The sequence below is a fragment of the Anneissia japonica genome, unplaced genomic scaffold (genome assembly GCF_011630105.1).
Source record: "Anneissia japonica isolate Jap-2015-1 unplaced genomic scaffold, ASM1163010v1 scaffold21_len1647178_cov195, whole genome shotgun sequence".
In the NCBI taxonomy this organism is placed as follows: Eukaryota; Metazoa; Echinodermata; class Crinoidea; order Comatulida; family Comatulidae; genus Anneissia; species Anneissia japonica.
Window position 1 is genome coordinate 551960 of NW_022750455.1, and position 19960 is coordinate 571919.

General features: G+C 31.0%; 1 protein-coding gene across 4 annotated transcripts in view; it reads right to left on the minus strand.

Annotated features, from left to right (window-relative positions):
* Positions 1–19960, minus strand: part of LOC117121348 (fibroblast growth factor receptor-like 1) — a 61082-nt gene that overhangs the window by 22028 nt on the left and 19094 nt on the right. The gene's annotated exons all lie outside the window — the stretch shown is intronic.

Below are 19960 nucleotides of genomic sequence, written 5' to 3' on the forward strand. Positions count from 1 at the left end.
AACCTGAAGTAAAATCACAAAAATGATCTTACAATCTCAATCGTTCACATATTGCATGCTAATATTAAACATATCATTGATCATATATGAATTCATGCCTATTCAGTTTTTTAATGATGATAAATATATCAAAAATGTGATGGAATTTTATGCAAGATGCCATTACTGCCACCTAAGAAGCAAAACTTCACAAATTTCACTGTTTATGACTGAGTACTTGCTTCATTAATCTTTTTTGTCACATTAAAATGTAGAGGATCGGATAAATAATTGAGAATAGACCATTAAGAGTAATGAAAATGAAAATTAGACAGTAAATAATGCACTATTCGCTCTTAAATATGGACTCGGGCAAAAATGTCAACCATCCTGACAAAGGTTCAATGTTAGTCCACGGGCATTGTGATTTAAAGGGCGAATATATCAGCCTCAAATCCTGGCCAGGGCATGTCAAAGAGCTGTCCCAATTGATTTTTTTTTTTAGTAACAAGATTCTACAACACTTCAGTACTTGAGATACGGGGGAACTTAAAATTGAATCTCTGTAGATCTAAGGTTAAGTTATAGATTTCAATTGAAAAAATGAGAATTTTTAAAGAAATATTTTTTTATGTGTTTTTTCTCTTCAATTAACAGATGCATAAATTATATCATTCCTATATTCTTTACATAAATTATCTGGTAATCACGAAAGTTCTGAAGTAAAATGTCTTTAATCAATTAAAAATGAATTGTTTCAACCTGTCTCTTTGTTCATACCTTATTTGTTTATTTTAATTAAGTTATTTTTGAAGATTTTATTTCAGATGGCAGAAATACTAAATCTTTAAATACAAATTTAAGCATATATATCGAGACAAGAATGTAGGCCTAAGTAAGCCGGTAATACTAATAGTATCATTAAACTGACTTTCTATAAAATAATAAAGCAAGTACCTATTGTTTACACAACATGAAATACAAAATAATAAAAGAAAGTACATATTGTTTACATAACATGAAATCAGACCTGTAACAGAGCCTACATAATGAACTCTACTCGAACAAGCAGCTGATACAATACAAGGAAATACAAACTTAAGTAAACAATATCTAAGACAACGAATATATAGAAACAGCTTCCTTTCAGTCTGAGTAATCTTTAGTATCACTGAAAGAAGTTTTCTTGTGCTTCATGTCGTTTAACGATACAGAAACGCAGGAGGTATCACCAATTTAATACCGTTGTTTTCTGTCCATATTTCTCAAAAGATAGCTCCTGTATTGTTTTAGTTTTCAATATTTTGATTTCTATATCCTGTGCGTTTGATAATTTTTGGCTTCTTATACATCATAATCTGTACTATTTTGACTGATTTCTGGAATTATTTAAATAAGCAAATATCTAAATAATAGGTCTAATCATCAAAGTTACTCAAGTTTAATGAACTTCGTAGGTCAAAATAATAAACGTCATTGGTGAACTCTAATTATATGGGCCAATTTTCTCATATTGTGGATACAACATAGGATAATTATGGAAGGCAATTACTGCCAAAAGTACAAAAGGGAGCAAACTATGCACATTCACCATGTGTTTTCAAAAACAATGTACATTTGTAAACAAATCATATAATATTCATAAGCATTCTGTAAAACAATTAGTGAAACCTACAATGTCTTAACATATGCATATTACCAAAGAGTACAGAATTGCAAGTGATCCAACTGCCCTGATTTTGTATGCACACAATGGAATGTTTAAAAAAAAAGTACTGCCACGAAATAGGTGGTGCCCTATTATAATTCAAATAGAGCTCGCTTCAAACTCGTCTTTTAAGGACACGCCCCTTCATGGCAATACTTTTTGAAATAGGATTACGTTCTATGAGAGTCAAACCTATTGTAGTTCTATACTCTTTGCTATTACTATAGAGAGTTGAAAAAATATGTGGTAATGATCCCTTGATTAAGAAGCAAAATAAGCTTTTAAAAAGACAAACAATATTTGTAAGAAAGTCATGCCAGTTTCTCATTAAAAATGTTATTTTAAAGTAAAATAGAGTGCTTTAAAGTTGAAAAGTTCATACCTAATTTAAAGGTTCTATATTTGGTTGAATATAAAAAAAATGCTAATAGGTCGAATGCGCTTCAATTAATCACAGGTTTCATTTTAATAAACATAATTCTTATCTAGCACAAAAGCCTACATGTATATAGAGTATAACAATACAAGCTAGATTAGCCTAGTGCTATTAAGCCATGCTAGGCATAAATAGAAGATTATAATGGCCGGACTAAACATATTCACGGATGCAACAGGAAGACTGAATGCTAGATTTTTTGGCACACATTTTCATAAGTGACGGCAGTCATTTTTGTTAATGTTACGACAACATGGGATACATTAATGCTTCTATACTTAATATAAGTATACTTTTGGGATACATAAATTATATCTCATGCTCTACTAAAGACTTGGATACTTGGGTTTATATATTTGAGTGTTTAGCAATTTCAGAAATGTGTTCAAGCTATCCTTTTAAGTCTACTACTATATATACAATAACAATAGCTCGTGTGTGTTTATTTCGTCAAGTATTTTACTGACAATGAGAACTATTCAATGAGATGACCAATCTAATGACCTGTATCTGCCTCTGGGATTGACCATCGAAGATGGACAACGACGATTATCCAATATTGAAATCAAGTGCAAAATGCTCATGATACTGCTGTACTTTATGCCAGATTATATCTATTAAAGCTAGATTCAAAACGTAAACTTGCATAAATTCAATATGATTAAAACCGGTGGTTGTATGTAGCTTGTTGGTATAGGTACCTGCATAGTCACAAAATCCCCAGCATTAATTATTATAAAATTCTCAGAACTTGCATTACAGTATTTAACATTGTTGATGCATATATAGTACTACAGTATGCAATATGTTATATTTAGGCCAAACTGCTATAAACCTTATGCTTACTAGGAAAAATATTTTTCTGGCTTTCCTTTCCTTGGTTTATGAAAATAAAAATAAGGAGGAACTCAAAAATAATAAGGAAAGAGTACAAAAAACATATATTTTTTGTTGTACTTTCTTAATGGCAGTCTGCTGAATAAAAATTCCTAAAAAAATTACATGATAAAAAAAAAAAAAAAAAAAAATGTTGCACTTATTCTAAAAAAAAAAAAAAAATGTTGCACAGTAAATATAAAAATATAAAAAATTATGCCTACAAATATATAAAAGATGATCTCATGCACAGATGATACTTCTACAGTTAGCTAATGTGCATGACACAGCCTATCAAATTAGGCTTGACTTTTTAAACTAAAGATGAGAAAGAAATCCAAGAATTTTAAATAAGTAGAACTAAGCATATTTTGCTAGGTTACATTACTAAGTAATTCACTGTGAAATGTTACTAATCAATAAACCATTCTCTATCTTGACATCAATTTTAAAACATAAATGATTCAAAGAAATGATGCGCAATAACTCTGTTCCATTAGGATGCCGAGGCAGAGACGAGCCTGTACTATGGAAGCTACGACAGGAATGCAGCCTGCATACAAAGATGGCTTGCGAAATATATTTACACTAGCAGACTTGACATGGGCACTAAGGTGGATCCAAGGGTCTTATTTTAACTCATACTGTAGTTCTATTTTCCTCTTATCAAGATTAAAGAATACTTTATTTTCATCAATCAAACAAGTGATAATACTAAAATAAATAATACTAATATTACTTATAATCATGTGACAATGCTTCAAACATTCATTCTATGATATTACTTAGTACGAAAGTGTTTTATAAATATTCTTAATTTAAATATGTAAGTTCTCATGCTATTTTTTTTTTCCAAAATTAAAAAAACAACATATTTCCCATCAATAATTTCCTACTATGAATGAGTAAATGTTATTCTTTAACCAGCAAGGTTATAAGTCAAAATTAATGGAGTTATTATTTACAAGGCTCCTTTTGAATACCCACCTAATATGAGAGTAAGTCAGCGAGATGATAAATTGCATATAAAAATGCAATTCGCAAGTTGGCAGAGCCAACCAACTCTCCATATATTTTATTTGGAGTTTGCTCAGTACAGCACGCACAACAATGTCTGTCACAAGTCCATAGTAACAGCATGCACGGAACACAAATCTTACTACAGCACAAATCGAAGGCTCAACAAATTATCATATATCTAAATAACATATCTCTACATTGATTAACTACGTCAATTAAATAAATTCATTAAAGATGATAAACTAGAGCATGAGCTTGTAACTATAGTAACAGCAGAAGCTTATACACCAGATGGTTCCTACTAATTAAAATTTTACTGAACAGGCCAATCAGATGCAGATTCCTGTTTAAGTTTAATGCAATATATTCCTTCTTATCTATCGAGAATAATCAAATAATTTAGTAATTAATGACTTAAAACCACCACAATGCTGATATCCAGTGGAAAAGAACGAACTTGCATAATTGGCATTCAGAAAATATTCATATGAAGAATATCTTGAGGAGATTTATACCAAAAATAACTGGTTTTAAAGTACACCATCGTTTCGAAATGGACAAGATAAAATATCATTAAGGTTTAATCAGTTCTACGGCAATAATTATTCTCATTTGAACTCAACTTTTCATTTGATTTTAAAATTTTTCTATATGAATTGCTGTCGATAGTGAGATGGAAGATGGCAATCTAAATTGAAAGAAAATATTTTTTTCAAAAAACATATGAGAAAACTAAATTGTGTTACATATCCTGAAGAAATAAAAGCTTTTAATATTTTCTAATATTAGAAACTTTATGAACTGTACAATATTTGATGGGGTTATATTGATGAAAACATTACTGTTTTTAAAGATATCTAAAAGGTTAATTTAACATGATGACTACAACTACCCATAAATCGTAATGTTATTAGAGGTCAATATAGCTATAGATAATATGTAAAGGTACTGTACTGTGGAATCCCAGAGCTTGCAGAAGATCTACCATACTCTAGCTGAAGTCTGATTAGGCCTATGTGATGAGCAGAGCTCTTTCCCCGGGGGTCCTTGGAAGAATTCTGAGCTGCATTTCAACATGCTTTGCCAACTAATCCACAGAAGTGGACAGTAGGACTTATCATAATAATTTGCTAGGCTGCCAAATTTATTTGACTCCTATGCCAGTGACGGATCCAGGAATTTGATATAGAGGGGGCCCAGAGAGGGACTTCCACAGATGGATAGTCTATACTATCTCAGCACCACCTCCTTCCCCCCCCCCCACCACCCACATGGTTGGGGCTGAGGTTAGAAAATATATGACTATGGAGATAGCCGGAAATGGCACTCTTAGACTTAAAATTTGAGTCAGAATTTTTTTTTTTTTTTTTTATCGGGGGGCCCTTGAATCCACCAATATATGCAATTATTTGAAATAGTAATAAAGTACAGCAATTATGGGTAGGACTCGATATTATAGCCTTTACACCAAGAGATAACCTGGATGGAACCACCAGACTCTGATGCAAACAGAGCCAGTAGGGTCAAATGTTATTACACATTATATGCAAAGTAGGACTGGGCTGGCTTTTGTTTGAGAAATTGAGTGTAAATCGGGTAAAGTTGCAGTGTTTCATCTACAGAGTGGCTCTGTGTTTATTTTATGCAAGTGCTGCTACAATGGGATTAAAGCGCAGGCTCTTTCAAATGTTTTTCTTATGATAACTTTCTATGAGGGCAAGAGACAATAATAAGCAAGGCTGGTAAGATAGGCTGTGACTGACATCCATTGGATGTTAAATCAAGCATTTCTCAAGTATTGCAACATAATTTGTACATACAGATAATTATTATTTACTTTATTATCATAACAAAAGTCATAAGACTTCCTTTCCTTTTACAATAACTATTGCTGTAAATATAGCTTATAATAATGTAAAATACATAAAGTAAAAATAAATGAAAGAGATTTCAAAATTTGTTTATCGGCCTATATCTAGAATTAACTTGGGGGTTATGAAGTGATAATACAATGCATTTGTATACTTTTACTCAATTGTAATATAGGAACAAATTCTAAAGAGATAGTCTAGTAGCTTATAGGGAACAGGATGTCCTTCACCATACAATAGGATATTTTTATTACAGGAATACCAACTCCTAAAAGCTTCAACTAGAGAATGTTTATATAGGCTAAAAATAATCAGCATTCTCTCAATATATCATTCAGAATATACAACAAAATTTAAAAAAAAAATACACAATCTTAAGTATATCAATTTATCTATATTCCACTATACAATACTACAATTACCTGTGTTTTTATAAGTCATTGGGAATGTCATAATTTTACCTTTAACTTTATTGTCCTAAAATAATAAGATATTATCCTAAACTATGCACTAACCATTCAATAGTGCACAAATAATATGTACTTTGATTTGATACTTCAATACTTTGATAGAAAATCTTATTTTTGCCATACTTAATATTTTCTATTATTTTCATGTTTCTCTTTTTACAGATGCATGTTTCACTGCTTTGAAAGTGTCAATCAAACTAAGTAATTTAATGTACATTCGTTGTGAATGTACATTGTATGTAAAATTGGTTTGTACGAATTTGGAGGTAGTGTGTTTAAAAAGTGTAATAGCTCTGGCAAATCCACTGTACCAATTTCCTCATTAAGACTCAATGTGTTTCTTGACAGGTATTTTCACATCACTGAACTAGTGCCAATATCTGGGAAAATTGCAGTCTTGGATACAATATTCTCAAGGTGAGAAATGTTATTACCTCTAGATCTGTCAACATCTTACCTTGCATTAAGTTCATGCTTAACTCAACTATAAGAAGTATGTTCGTAGTACTACAAACTGTAGAAAGCTTGCATTTACATTTTGTTGGTGTGATCTTAGAGAGGCAATTGCCCTGTAAGTATATTTGCAAAGGCTAATGGACATGGTTGGTAGTGATGATGATGATGATGATAGTGATGATGATGATGATGATGATAGTGATGATGCATCGTGAGTGGATTTCCCGTACGATTAAAAATCGTAACGGTACTGGGTTTGGTCTACAGGAGTTCGTGCTTCGAACAGGTCATTCCATTCATAGAAGCCTTTTGATGGAGAAAGTGTACCTATTAGCAAAGGTTTTGCCCAGATCGAAACTAACTCCGGCTATATAAAATTGATTATAAGATTGAAAAATATTAATCTTATTATTGTAGTAGTGATAGATACTATGTACACTTATTGTTATTTATTTGTTATGTCATTATACAGTATTTATATTTAAACTTAATGTATTGTTTAGTTATGAATTACTATATCCATGTAAAATTAATCTTATCAATTAAAATTGTATATTTTAAGTAATAGGCATAAGCCTACCCGAGGTCTAGCCTAGGCTAGGTCTAAACGAGTGACTAGGCCTATATCATGATGACAGCATGATGATACTTGTCACTATGACAGTGAAATATTAATTATGAAGATGATGATAATAAATATTGATACAGTAATAACAAATTACAATGATGATGATGGAAAATATATAGTACAAACTGAATAGGAAAAAAATAAATGAAAGACAAATAATTGTGGACCTAAATTTGAAGAAGGAAAGCAAGAGAATAAAGCATGTGAATTCTTAATTGGCAATTAAATAGCAATATATCACATTTCAATAAGAATCACAAACGGTAACAACATGAAACGTTTGTATTCTCCAGTTTCAAATGATTTAGTCTACCAGAACATTTAAGCAAAATTGCATCATTTAAAATACTGCTTGTTGAACAATCAGTTTGTATTATTAAACCTACACCAATATAACTAGTATTTTTTTTTTCAATCTGTATTTATTAATATTTAGGCCTATATTTAACATTTTGCAATATCTTATTTCTTCGTAACTTAAGTGACATTTTGAAATATTTTTCTTTAAGTGCTGAAGGCAAAGTACTTAATACAAATATTTCAGATATATATTATAAATTCCTTTAAAATTTGCTTTATTAACCAAAAATATATAGTCTTATTCATGCCAATCAAAAGTTAGCAAACATCTGAATAACACTATGAGTACAAATAATTATGGTACAATCATAATATTGCACCAATAATACTAGTACAGGTATACTCATAAAATACAAGGTAGCCACAATCCCCGGCATTGTAGATTTAATACTACTAACTCCCTCACAGTAGCCTCCTCCATTATCATTCAATTTAAACTGATAACATTTAAAATTGCTTACACTAGACCTAGACAAAGTTGAACTTTGCGCTCACGACTGATGACCTGGGCTGACATTGCTTTAGTGGACTTGAAAACGAAGCCTAAATCCATAGATATGTTATCACCTCAAATAAAATGGCTCCCTAAACACCAAAGCTATCAACACATCTAAATACATTTGAATAATACGTGTATGCTGCATAGTGTATTACTGTCCATTAATGCTAATGGTCTTTTGTCTTTTTAATGATCATTTATCCTACAATAATCCCGCCATTCTGTTTCATATTATTTTCATGGTAATAAACATTGCTTTAATTCTGATTTTATGTTCTTCGCGTAACAAACTATGTCACAGAAGTTACTGAGAAACACATTAATGCGTTGTCATGGTTTTTCTAATATAAGTACAATTGTCAATTACCATACTTCACTTTGAAACGACCATTTTACAATTCAACATCTGCAATCCATGTCTTCTGTTTTTTGAGTACCTAACTTATTGTAAATGAAAGACAACATAAAAGGGTCACCTTTTACATCAAATTCAAATTCCTTTTAAAGAAAATCAATATAAACGATAAATTTACTTTAGAGCTCTCAATTTAGCGTATCTAGCCAAGATTTTATTTGTGTTTTTAAGAACATATTTCTGCTAGTTTGTGTTTTTTATATCATTTCCATTGGGAAAACATGGCATTACAACACAAACCCATGACATATAAACATAATTTTTTTAAACACCAGTTTCCTATATGCATTACAAATGGTTGGAGACATTGTATTATTTATTATTAGCAGACAAAATGTTGATGTCGACAACTTGACAAAGATGGCTATTCCAGTAACTACACTGTATATTAACATAGGCCTGTGATTGATGTGTAAACAAAAGTGGATAGGACATCATATAGACACTTAAGGGCAAGGAATATTTAGCAAGTAAATTTGTTCATTTCTTGGATGTATAAACTGTACAGTTCTAACTAGCTGTAAATCAATAAGACAAATTGACTAGAACATCAATCATTAATAAGATAAAATACTATTTATGATATTAAAATTGATAAATGCTTTAATAATCTTCATGAAATTGTAGTTTTCGTTATCTGTTTGATTTCCTTAATAAAAAAAATGAAATCCAAATTTCACAATCTATATATACTGTAGGGTCAGCTGCTGGTTAAAATTCGGGGCTACTAAACCTGAAAAGCTAATTACTAATTATAATTTAAAATTTCAATGCTTAAAACCTTTCACTTTATGCCTGCCTGTAAGCACAATAATCGGAAAATGATTTACAAAATTGGCTTTTTATCACATATTAATTAGGCTTATAAAAGCCTATCACATAATACCAAATCATGTGCTGCACATTATTATTAGGTCTTTAGTTCTAATAAAATATTTTTTTTTAAATAATTATAAATATATGTTCTTCGTCACAAGACATGATAGTATGAAATAAATTTCCTGCAGATTTAAAAAAAAATTTGATTTTTTTTCTTTACTTTTTTGGTATGATATATATTTATTGTTTAACTTATAAATACACTAGAAAAAAGGTATATATATATAGTAGCTTAGTAGAAATTTGCACCTAAGATCTTATCTATTTTTAATAGTAAATGAAAAAGCAACTGGTAATTGTAAATTCATGTGAACAATGATTACAAAAACAATACTATGATATGACCTCATCATGACCTCCAGATCCAGAATCTTTCTCAATGTGAATTAGCTCAAATATGAAACTTTAGAAACATGCTTTGCTGCAAATGCTACTGTCATCAAGAAAATAAGATTGATTTAGCAGTTAACCATGGGTGCCTGATCTATAACTAGTTATTATATCATTATATAGGAACAATTTTTTCACAATACTCGTTTGAAATTCATCATCTCGTTATTATTTGATGATTACGTCAGCTGCAATTGGAAAGCAACGGCATTGTGAGGCGGACAATGATTGCCATCAATGGGTTGCCTTGCTAGACAACCTGCATCATATTAACAACATCTAGAGTTGCAGTTTTGGTCATTCTGTTTCATTAACTACCTATAACTGCACCATAATCATTCACTGGGATTAGTATACATTACATTTCACACTCATTGCATTATAAATAGGGTTCGATATTGTGAGCAACATTATGAAAATGGTGGTGTTGCACCATTCGTATGCTGATAATTTGACAAGTCAATCAATAATTTTGTTTAATAGGTTCCTGACATATGATACAAAATCATTGTCTAACAGAATTTAGTTCAACAAAAGAAAGTATGTTGGAGGAGTTTTTGATTAGTGTAGCTACAGTATTGGTGTATTAATGCATAAGGCCAAATAATAAAACATGTTTGTCATATGGAATTTTTGGAAAAAAGGAGAATGATTGCTTACTCCCATTCTTTTTTTCTTCAAGAAAACTCCTTTCCCCATAATTCCCACTACAAACATGCAGACAGGCATTGGCCACACACATGTACAAGGACCCAATCAATGCTTATGAAGATTTGCATTTTGCCCAGGACACCACTGTTTGGCTATCAGTGATGGTAATGGCTGTGTATTAGCGCATATTATGGACAGTAGCCATGTTTAATTATTTTTTTTTTTGAATTATTCTTTTAGAAGTATTGATTAAAAATTTCTATGCAGTATATAATATAAACATTCATTTAATATTTACTATGAATCATCAAATTTCTACACGACTACATAAAAAAGAAAAACGAATTATCTAGGATACAACCCAAGTTATTGTTCCTATGAATACTATCTATAGAAATAATCAAAATAGGAAGTGTGAAGGAAAGATGTATTTAGATACTGTAGCAAACACGCTATCAAAACCACAATTTCTATTTCTGCTTGAGTACAACTCTTTCCTAATTAAAGGTAGCAAGTAATTGAAAAAATAATTAATACCGACAAACTATCTCGAGTTACGTAACTTTTTAGACAATTTAAAAACCTATAGTATGAGTTACTCAAGATGAAAGATCCAACATCTTTTCGCATCATCCTCAATGGTGACTGGCATTTTCAAAAGAACTAACTACATGACTTTGCCAGTGTACTTAAAGACCCATGACAAATTGCCCTTTGCTGAACTGCATAACATGAAGCAAAAACTCATTTCAGAATTAATGAGCTATGACACAGAAAAGCCTTCATTTTCCCCCACTATTAAATCCTCTCTAAAAATACAAAAACTGTTTTCAGAAAACTTATTCTAGGCTCATCTGAAGAAATATTGATAATTAATTACACTAAAAACTACTAAATTTTGTCTAATAAGTCTAAAACTGGTAGATTTACACTAATGGAAAAGTTATTTCAAAGTATTTAAAAGGGAAAGGTCACGACTTCTATATTTTCTAGAACAATGCATCTATAAAGTTGGATCTAAAAGCAGAATAGATAAAAATAGAGAATGTCACTTCACTACTGTAGGTAAAATTTGCCTACAGATGTGCTTGTCTCCATTTGTTATTTTATTCTTCAAGGCTATCGTATCCACAACTTTGTTTGAAGAAAAGATGATCGAGGAATGCATTGTGGGAAGGAAAGAAATGAAGCTTTTGTTTGCGAGCTTTGTAGTTTTACTCGGCTTGAGGCTATGCCTGCTGAGGTTGCCGGATAGCTGCCAGTCGTTTAGTCTAGGTAACTGTCGATTTAAAATAGTAGTGAATGGAGTTGGCACCTTAATAATGAAAATAATCTTCCGAGTGAAGGCTTGAATGCTATTGAAAACTGAATACGATATCAATTGGTAAGAAAAACACAAACTTCACAGGTCTCGCGTATACACATTCTACTTGAAAGCTTATTCAAGCACAATAAATACTCTGACTTTTTTGTGCTATGTTCGGTGCATCTGGCTATTAGTAGTAAATTTTAGCTACATTCTCTTTGTTTGGAGACTAACTAGATTGGGAGGAAATGACGACGATATACCTGTATGATATAAAAAAGACATGATTATTAATAATTATTGCTCTCAGTTTAGAGTAATGATCACGTCTTATCAATAACTATTAATCACTAAGAAAAGTATGAGGCAGAAGTCAATTTCAGTAGACTATAGAAAATGTGTCCGCGGTTCGATAATAAAAAAGCAAGTAAAATGGATTAGTGCTTCAAAAATTCAATATTGATTAATGTTGTTAAATGTGGAAATGAATATAAAATTAATAGCAGAATGAAAAATGTATGTTAGATTAATAAGCAATAGGTTTAAATACGGTAGCTGTGATGTTGCAAGCGAACTGTATACAATGTTATATTATGTCATATCTCATATTATTTGACTTCCTGCTTTTAACTTTTGTTGCCATGGATCAATTTCATAATTCTTTTCCGTTGGGCAAGTCTATCTATCTAATGTCTGTTTCTACCTACGTATAAATGCATACTCTACCTTGTAGGTTAAATGTTCTATCACTGTAGTTTGAATGCTGATTATTCATACATGCTTTCAATACTTCTCTAGGGAAGAGTCTGAATATTGGGTATTACTACTTTCACGACAATAAACTGTAACCACTTTGCGATGTTCAAGATATTTAGAAAGCGCGCTAAATAAAACCCAATTATTATTATTATTAATCCTACTTTTCCTCACTCCATTTTGGAAGATATTGACCAGTATTTCTCTTTTACCTAGCTCTTCCCCTTCATGGTAAATTCTGCATAGGTCACAGCCATTCCTTATGTTCTTATTCTCATTAATGCCATCAATTACGCCTACCATCTTTTTAAATTTACAAAATTGTCATTAAAACGTCTTTGGAAAATTTACCCTTATCATCATAGTAAAATAATCGGCAAATAAACAGCATTGAACATTTTCAAGTAAGTGAATATGGTAAATATATTATTCAAATTTGATAAATGTATTCTACTTGGAGCAAAGTGATAAATATATCAACGAAGAATATGTCCAGCATTCATTATAATCTCATATAGAATTTCTCGACACTGGGAAGCCTCCAACAATTTACTTTCTAATCTTTTCTCAGATCCAACCAATCCATCAACGCCACAATTAAGGAGAAAATTAGCCAACAGCTAGCCATCGCAGTTTTCTTTTGCTGGAGTTCCTAATTTAGTAGAGTTGCAAACTCATAAAATATAGTATGTCTGAAACATATACTTTTTAGGCAGTGGATATGTAATCCAAATTAACGCTACATAATAAAAAAACTAAATCAGAGGGAAAAATTGCATTAGTCAAGAGATTGCCGAGTGAAAAGTATCTGAATGATGAAGAAAAACAACAGATCCTCTGCAGACCTGATAAAAATGTGATGATTCATCTATCAGAATTAACAGTAAAACTAGTTCATAAGTAACCAGAGTTGGAAAATAATTTAATCTATCTAGTTTCGCTCATCTGTTTACATCAGAATGTCAAAATATATTATCATAAATTCATCTTTAACAAAAGTTATGAGAATTAACAAGGACTCGTAAATATTGTAATATTTATCAATGTCATGATAATAATTGACTGTACAGGTAGACCTTTTAAATAGGCTTTCTTATATGTTCGGCATAGTTGCACATTAGATCAATATAATGAGGTGTGTACAAGTGCAGATCTACATGAGGATTTTGGTATCCAGGCATTCATGTTAGCACATAGGGTATGAAATTACTATTTTACTCTCATAATAAGTAATAATCCTCACTAACACAACATAAACAACAGCAGGAACAATACTGGATGTTTCATTTAAACTGGCAAAGGAGGATAAATATGGACTCAAAATAATAATGTGGAATCTGGTGGGAAACAACAAAATCATGAAAAATTAAAAGAATGTTTATAGTAATACTTTCAGAGCTATCTCCAGAAACTAGTGCTGTATTCTGTGCCTTATATATATTTACAGACACTTCAAGTCAACAAATAGCATTGCAAATCTTACGAAAGATTAACTTGCGGATGATTTAGACGGATGAAACTTTGTATACAAATTCTCATGATTGATGACATGATAAGAAAAAAAAAACCCCGGTGACTGGCGCTTAGGTGAGCTTTAAGTGTATCTGTGCCGAAGCAATCTGCTCGTTTCTTGTCAATACATATCAATCATAAAGAGTCTTGATATACATGACTCGAGATTTCCCAACAACCGTAACATCCCATACATTCACCTAAATGTTCCGAGTCAAATCATCACTTTCATCAACTAAAAGCATCGTTATGTTATTTTAAAATGTCAAATATTTCAAAAAAGTTTTATGAAGGCGGTGATTTATCTTTAAGATGAGATGTAGTTTGAAGTCTGCAAATATGTTGTTACTCATGCATCTAACAATGTCAAATTGTAAAGACATATTGTATTGTAATCTTTTAATCATTTGGTATATAATTTCTAGGTTGATCTATCGCGAAGGGGTAATTACTATATTAGAAATAACACATAAAGATGACACAGTTCAATAGGTGAACAGAATATCAATACAGGCCTAATATCTATAAAAACATAACCTGGACATTTGGTCATCCATTTTGGTAAAGTATGCACATTTAAATTCCAAATGTTCTTTATATTTTCTTGCTGATAGGTTTTCAAAACGCTTTTGATAGAAACGATAGATTTATTTTCTTTACATTACACCTGATCATTATCGTGCATATGAAGAACAATTTCAACTATTTGGAGTTAGAATGTCAAAAGAGGTACTTGTAAGAACGAGAAACAGAAAAATCAGTAGGCGAACTGGCAAGCATAACTGTATTCTATTACAAGCATTCACGTTGGGGAGATTTTATGAGGTGGAGTCAACATAATTTTGCACTTGTCAAACTGTATAAAGTTTATTAGTTCAGGCAGATGAATCATTTGATGAATGTTAAAAAGCATATAAGAAAATCATTACTCAAAGAATTAATATAAATGAGATTGAAGCTGTTATTTTTCAAGCTGTCACTTTGCCAATATCACATACACTTTAATGATAATCATACTGTACAACAACATTTCAATTTTCAGAGATTTCAATTCATCACTTTAGGTTGCTTCTATAATGAACAAGTTTTCTATAACTCGCTCCTGGCAACTAAAAAGGCAACGTGATATATACTTTTTCAATTTGTCATTGAATTTTTATATTCCTCAAACGCTATGCTTTTTGTCTACTCAAAGTAAACATCTACCTCATACAATAATGGCATGTTTAGGTACTAGTAGGCTGGCCCTAGGGTATTATTGGTATTGATAATGAAGCCTGCCCTACTGTTCACCATTAAGCATTCACTGCTGTACATATAAACAATTTGTCACCCTGCCTTGGCTAAGAAATCTTGAACCTTCCACTAAGAAAACAACCGAATACCTTACATACAAGAGGTGTAAATTGTCTCGATATTAACATCTTCACAGTATTTCAAATCTTGCTCATAAAATGAGTTGTCTTTAAAGGCTTATAAAATAATGTTTTTATAAAAAGATTTTTCATTTTCATATGCAATTTATGTGATTAATCATTCTACTGATATGAAAGTAATGAGATTTCAAGTTTGTTTCGAGAGGTTCTGGGGTCATTGACCTGACGATCTCCGATAACTGGTTTGCTACATCATTTTTTTCTGTCAAAGATGCTTTAATTATCTTTGGAATTCAATTGAAAGCAAGTTCTGTAATCGATACGGTAGACAAATAAATTGTTCAACACGATGATCCGACTGCAAAACGTCCTTTGCCATTTCACACAGTGTGATGTTACAGCTTAACGTGCGAGAAATGTGACGTTACAAGACCAGTACGTTATATCTCAATAGACGATGTCTGCGGGAGTATTCCAAGCATCGATTGTTTAAAACAAGGCTGTCATTTCCACTTCATATCAAATATACAAACTCAGAATACAGATAGGCCTCTTATACATTTTATTCAGATCTTCAAAACTGTAGATGCATACTGATGATAAAAGTGCTGAACTTGAGACACACAGGGATTTATAAGACAGATTTTTAATTTAATTAGCTAGCAATAATTAGCATAATTAGTATTCATCAGACAATTTATAATTGGCGAATTAAATCTCTAGTGTAATGGTGTGAACGGTATCAAGTCTGTGATTAACCGTTACCTATTCAACAACTCAATTCACTTCATTCACTTAGGCCTACAGTTATGAAAAGACATGGGGCTTATGGAGAAATCAAAGCATATAGGCCTATAATTAACAACTTCCTCATAATAAATATTACACTAATTTAAAATTAATATTAAAATATTTATGTGAATGAATCAAGTATTGAAATTCAATTTTCATATTTAAAAATTTAGCAGTGCAACTATTCATCTGTGATGTTTCAGCGTATACTTATACATGTTCAATCAATTGTTTATCTGCAAGGACCTTTGTTAGATAATGTTATACAATCTTAGTAACAGTAGTAAGACTATCTCTCTATGCAGTACCGTTCATGAATATTCATTAGGCAGTATGAATATATGACAAAGCTATTTAGCTCACTGACAATATTGTCTTTGTCATTAACATCCTGAATCAATGTAAATATAATTCAGGTTGATTGACATAATAAGAATATATCATCTTGGAATTATTCTCATGTTCTGGGTTAACGACTAGAACATGAATAGTGACACTGTAAATGAGAAAGAATTTAATTCCCGAGAACATGAATAATTTAAACATTGTTTAGCATTCAGTCAAAAGCCATTTTTAGAATCAGGAATGCACATATTGTAATTGAAATATTACGGCTAACTTTTTTTTTATCCAATACAAAAACTAGTCTTCATTGTCAAGATTAAAAGTGATGTAGTAAATTGATGTACATAGTAATCAATAAAAAATGAGAGGGTAACAATTTTTGGAGTGGGCTCTACATACAATTTTTACTAAAGCTTCAATATTTATATGGTATTGGTATTATGCATCATTAACTTTTGTATGAGTAGTTATTGTTAGTTATCATCAGGAGTCATATAGAACAACATTCAATCATTCTTTAATAAATAATGAATACTTATTGTTTTTCTCTTGTAAACAAATCTGTGACCACTTAACTAAGAAAATATCAGTAAGGATGACATTTGAACTTATAAACTGACAAAATACAGAAGGTAACAATTGACATTATGTTGGTAACAGGCTGCAGTTGACCTATACCTGCTGTACCATAATATCTCAAATTAACACACCCTCCTAGTATCACATTTACACCTCCATCTATCAATAAGGTGCTAATGGCCCAGGCTGTCCTACCACCTCCTGGTATGCATTAGCTAAAACCAGTAAAGCACTAAACAAAACCTTTGATTATCACTGATTGACATGTGACATCTAAGGTCAAGTGTCAATCTAGGTCAAGATTCAAGAAACCTGGTGGTCACACAAATTTGGAAAGTGGCAATCACTGATAAAGAAACACTATCTTATCATTTAATTGATAGAATAAAATATCTGTTTAAACATTTTTACCTTACTTTTTCTATACTTATACACAATATTTTATGTATAGGCCTAATGTGTATCTAGCAGAAGTCATATAGTTTGCGGAGAAAAAGCATTAGTCTGAAATCAGATCAAGATACGTCATTTATTACTGTATAAATATTAATTCTTCAATATAAGGATTATATATAATAAATGTTTGGGATATTCAGTCATATTATGAACCAACACAGTTTTGAAAAATTTAACAGTTGTGAGTTTTCATTTTTCAACTAGATCATCGTACTTGGGAATAGAAGAATTAAAATAAGTAGCATCAAAACGCGGTCGATGTAGCCTTGTCACGATATTTGGAAACCGATATCGCAAGTATCCTTGAATATTATCTAGTTTTCTAAAACTTTTTCAAGCTTGACTGAATAATCTCCAGCCAAGGATGATATAAACCATGTGTTACTCGCCATCACTTGTAAATTCCCGAGGTTTCACATTCACCGAAGCAGAAGGATTCTCAACTCCTCTAATAACATACCTTGCTACCAAATTTAACCATTTTTGCACCTATTCTTAATGCAATTTTAGAGGTATGGAAAACACTTTAAAAATCCATTTTTAGAAGATACAAGTTATAAACTTCCAGTAAAAAACAAATGGAAACATTCAGTTATGCTAAATTAAGCCTACAGACCTTCAATTTAAGGGATGTTAGAAAGATACAAACTTTATGCATCAGTTAATTTTTAAATAAAAATTGTGTTTTTCCTAATTACACTTTTTTAATTTATAAGAACACATTTTATAAGAGCACTTAGGCTGAAATCACTTTTTTCAGAAAATAAGAACAATTTGAGGTTGAGGTAAAATGTCAAATGAGGTTGTTATTTTTAAAATAAATAAAAAAAACCAAAACCTTACCTGTACCTTATCTGCAGTAGGTGTGACTATGTAATACCCTCTCTATAAACAGTACGGTAATAATATACTGCTGTAATAATATACTGCTGTATAATACTAAATTTGTATGTTTGAAACATGGGTAAAAAAGAACATAATAAGAACATTTTGAGCCTAAAATCGGCAAGAACACTGGAGCCTGGGCAAACTTTTACTGGTTCTTATAAAATAGAAAAGTGTATTGAATTAAAATAAAATGTTTTATATCTACAAAGTAAAAAATGTAATACTTTTTATCATTATGGTACACGCTTTTTATACTAACAGACCGAAAGTCCATATCTTACTAATATATGGACTTAGCTAAGCAATAATAAAAAATAGAGTTACACTGATGGAATTACATGGAGACACAAACATTAAACATGTCAGATAGTAGCATTTTGTTGTTCATTATATTTTATAAATTTATGGAAAAAAGTATACGAAAGAAAAAAATATGTCATAAACTAGACAAAAATGATGTTTAACAAATACCTTACATCTCAGGTAAAATCAATGGACTGATATTAGTTGCAATATACGTTAAGGCTAAAATGCTCTAGGGAAATACACAATTTGATTTACTGCATATCTCTTTCAAAAAGTTATAAATATGTGTACATACCCGAGAAACTGTACAAGTGTACGGAAATTATATCTGAATTGTTCAGGTATAAATTATGTCGCAAAATTTTTATGACTACCTGCTCAGTAAAGTGTACAGGCATTGTCTGTTAGGCCTAGTAGAGCTGAAGCTTGGTGGTTAAAATACTAATTTTAAAGAGATGAAAAACAGGCCTACATGAAAACAGGTTGGCATGGTAATATACATTGCGTCTAGATAATAATATTTTAAGGATAATTCACAATTGACCTCATTCCATGGGAATCGAACCAAAGACACCTGATTCTGTTTCTAGAGATTGAAGTTGAAATACTATAATGATCGCTATCAAATTCAACTGAAATCTTTCAAGATGATACTAGTACTAATAAGTTATTGATAGTGGTAATCCCATATTGTCACTTACTAATGAGTATTTCAGGATTAAGAAAACAAGCTTACCACTTATATGATGCTGTAGGCCAATTTCAAATGGATAATTTTTAAATTAAAAAAAAATCAGATTGATGATCAAGTCTTCAAAATTATGTTTTTTTAAAACAAAATATTAAGTATATGACCCGCCTTGTTCTGATTCAGTTGTTTGACTGACTTCTCACAATGAGCCACTGTAATGATATGTACAACTATTCTCATGACCACACAGACTTGTTATAGGAAAGCCTATTTAGTAACCTACTATTTAAGTATGAATGTGACAACATTTTGTTG